Raw genomic sequence first — 3686 nt, 5'->3', positions numbered from 1 at the left:
GGTCCCTGCTTGGTGTCCTCGCCTGGCCCGAGGTCCTCTCCAGGAGGGGCAGGGACCCCCAACGACACGCAACTCCTTCCTGGCCTGAAGAGTGAGTGAAGCAGAGCACCCATCACCATGACGACCGTGGCAACAGCGCAGGCAGAGTTCCAAAAGTGGGGGAGGGGAAAGGCTACAGGGAAGGGTTGGATGGAGTCTTTGCTTTGGAGCTAGGCAGAGGTGGCTTGGAATCCTGGCTCTTTGAGAAAACCGACCTCATCTAGCCCACCTCTCAATGTTGCTTCTTACCCTCCAGGAACACGGGCCTTCTTCCAGCTCTGAGGACATGCTAAGGTCTTTCCCACTTCAAAGCTTTAGATTTGCTGTTCCTTCTGTGTAGTATACTCCTTTCCACCTCCTTCCCATGGCTGGCTCCTTTTCAGTCTTCAGAACCCAGCTTAAATATTACATCTTAAAGGAGTCTTTCCTTAGTGCAATATCTAAGCCCTACTCTCTCCCATCACTCAGGATTTTTAGTGCAAGCCACAGCAAAGGAAAAGATGGTTTCCCGGTCAGAATCACAGCCAAAAAATACAAAGACACGTGGTGGCTCTTGAGGACACCATGGCTACCATTGCAGAAATCTCAGCTGCTGGTTGGCTGTCCCTGGGAATGGCACTGTTACTGTGACCAGCAACTGAGTCAGTTCTCTACAGTACCTGCTTTTTTGCCTCCTTAGTTCCCAGGGTCCAAGGTGGCTGCATCTAATTGCCTGAGCCTGTGTCACATGATCATGCCTGAGCTACAGGGGAAGCTAGGAAAGTGACTCATGTCTGAACTTCCTGTTTCTATGGCGGAAGGAGGACTTTGTTTCCCACCCACCAAGACTTACATGATGTATAATTCCTCCAACATAGGAAGCCTCTCAGAGTGTGGGGAAGAAAAAGAGACAATTGCCCTCAATCTCTCCCCCATAATTCTCCATCACATCACCTTGTTTGTTTCCTTCTAGCAGTAGCATCTTTACCTGGGTCATTGATAGGCATCTCAAACTCGACAGGTCCAAAACCACACTTTTGATGAATCTCCCTGATCTTTTTCCTCTGCTAGTGTTCTCTGACTTGATAGTTAGCCCACCATCCACCCCAGTTGCTCATGTTAAAAACTTAGGAAGCTTCCTTAATTCTTTTGTGTCCACATCCAATCCATCAGCAAGTTTTGCCTGTCCTACCTTCAAAACTTATCTCCAATATGATCTTTTTTTTTTCTCCATTGCTACCAGCGGCATTCTTATTCTCATTCACACCATCATTTCTCACTCACCTGGTCTCCCTGTCTACCCCCTCCTCCCTTGCCTCCCCAAATTCATTCTCCACACTACAGTCAGCACTATGTTTTAAACTAGAGCACATCACTTTCTCACTTAAAAACCCTTCAGTGAATCTCATTATACTTAGAATAAAATCTGAGATCTTTACTCAAAAGTGTCACTTCCCCGAACTAACTCATCTTCTATCTTCCACCCTCAGGTCCACTCCGCACTGTGCTCCAGTCTCTCTGGCCGTCTTTGTGTTCCTCTGACATGTCATGCTAGTTCCTACCTCAGGGCCTTTGTACTTGCAGTTACCCTTTTGGCTGAATCTCTTTCTCTCAAGATTTTTCCCTGGATGGGTTCTTGGTGTCCTTCAGGAAGGTCTCACTTCTTAGACAGGTCGTCCTTGACAACTCAAAAGCAGCTCCTTTAGTCTTACAGTCTCTTTACATAGTGTCTTCATAACACTCACTACTATCTGAAAATGTCTTATCCATTTATTTGCTTACTGAAAAATTTTTTTGTCTCCCCCACCTACCCTGGTAGAATCCAAGAGTCTTGAGAGCAGGAACCTTGCTCTCAAGTACCCAGCACAGCTCAGGACATGTAACAGGTCCTCAGTACACATGGGATGAAGGAATGGATGGCCTCAATCACATGCTGTGATAATTTTACTTGCTTCTTTTTTTTGAGATGAAAGTTTCATAAATAAAATTAACCATTTAAAAGTGCACAATTCAGAGGCATTTAGTACATTCACGATGTTGTGCAACCACCACTTCTACCAGGTTCTAAAACATTTTTATCATCCCCAAATAAAATCTTGTTCCCATTCCCCTCTCCCCTCAGCCCCTGGCAACCACTATCTACTTTCTATCTCTATGGATTTGCCGGTTTTGTATATTTCATTTAAACTAATCTTACACTGTGTGACATTTTGTGTCTGGGACCTCTTTCACTTAGTGTGATGTTTTTGAGGTTTGTCCAAGCTGTAGCATGTATCAGTACTTCATTCTTTTTTATGGTTGTATTCCATTATATTTATATACTGCAACTTTGTTTACTCATTGATTTATTGATGGACATTTAATGTATTTTTTACTCGTCTCCTTTGTCTACCTTCCCCATCAGACTGTGAGATTCATGAAGGCAGTGACCTTGCCTATTTTATATATCACTGCATCCCAGCACCCAGTACAGATGGTGGCTCATAGTAAGTACTCAATAAACATTTATTTAATGAATATATGAGTGAAGGAATGAATAAGTGTTTTCTTATTGAGTGACTGAGAAACGCAAGGAAGAGAAAGGAATGAATGACCCTGGCTTTGCAAAATCAAAGGATCATTTAGTAATGGGGAGGAATAAGATGGAAAACTGAAGGCTCCCAGGTCAGCCATGCTGGAGACCCACCAGGAAGAAATGGGGGTAGGTAACCTTTGGTGATGGAGGCTTGTTTCAAGGATTCTCAGGAATGTGGGTTTAGTACAGACATTAGCCCCTGGGCCCAATGGTATCTGACTCAACAGATCTTCACTAGAGTCAGGATAGTACCATGGTCAAGATTCTGGAGTCAGATGACTTGGGTTCAAATTATGATTCTGACACTTGCCATCTGTGCGATCTTGGGCAAGCCACTTGACTTCTCTGTGCTTCCGTTTCCTCATCTGTCAACTAGGATAATAGGATTGTGGCATGGATTAAATGAGTTAATATGAATGACGTGCTTAGCATGGTAAATCACACAGAGTAATCATTATGAAAGTGCTTACATTTCATTTTTACTAATTGAATAAATAGACGAATGAGCTATTTTAATACCAGGACATGCAGAGAGGGTTTCACAAAGAACCAGGGAGATAGCTCATTTGGGACAACATTCTGGACTCAACCATCCACCTTTGCTCTGTTCATTTAATGCTTCCATTTTCCTAACTGGAGGATTTCACTGGATTGGGTTGCTGCCTGGTGTATGGAGCACATCTATTGGGCAGTGTTTGTGCTAAGCTACCCGAGGGACGCCTGTGTCAGACCTACATATGGAGGATTTTGGCTCCAACTTGGGTCTTTGGTGAAATTCATTAGGGCGACGGGTGAGGGTGTGGTCTGTCCCATTCTGGCTTTTAATTTGTTCTCCTCTTTCTTGCCAATATACTCCTAGTGTGTATTACATCATCTGAGCATTGAAATTGGTGCATACTACTGCCCATTGCTCAGTCTGCCAACTTCTCCTCATTTTCATCTTCCAACACAAGTTTGACTATATCAACTTCTAAAACTCACCTCCAGTTCCTGGCTTTGGTGGCCCGTTTTGGACACTTTTTTTTCCCCTATCCTGACACACATGCCCATTTTTAGGAATAGGTGAACCATCTTCTGCACTGCTTTCAAAGTC

This window comes from Balaenoptera acutorostrata, chromosome 2 (genome assembly GCF_949987535.1).
Source record: "Balaenoptera acutorostrata chromosome 2, mBalAcu1.1, whole genome shotgun sequence".
Lineage (NCBI taxonomy): Eukaryota > Metazoa > Chordata > Mammalia > Artiodactyla > Balaenopteridae > Balaenoptera > Balaenoptera acutorostrata.
Note: the sequence above shows the minus strand (reverse complement) of the source record.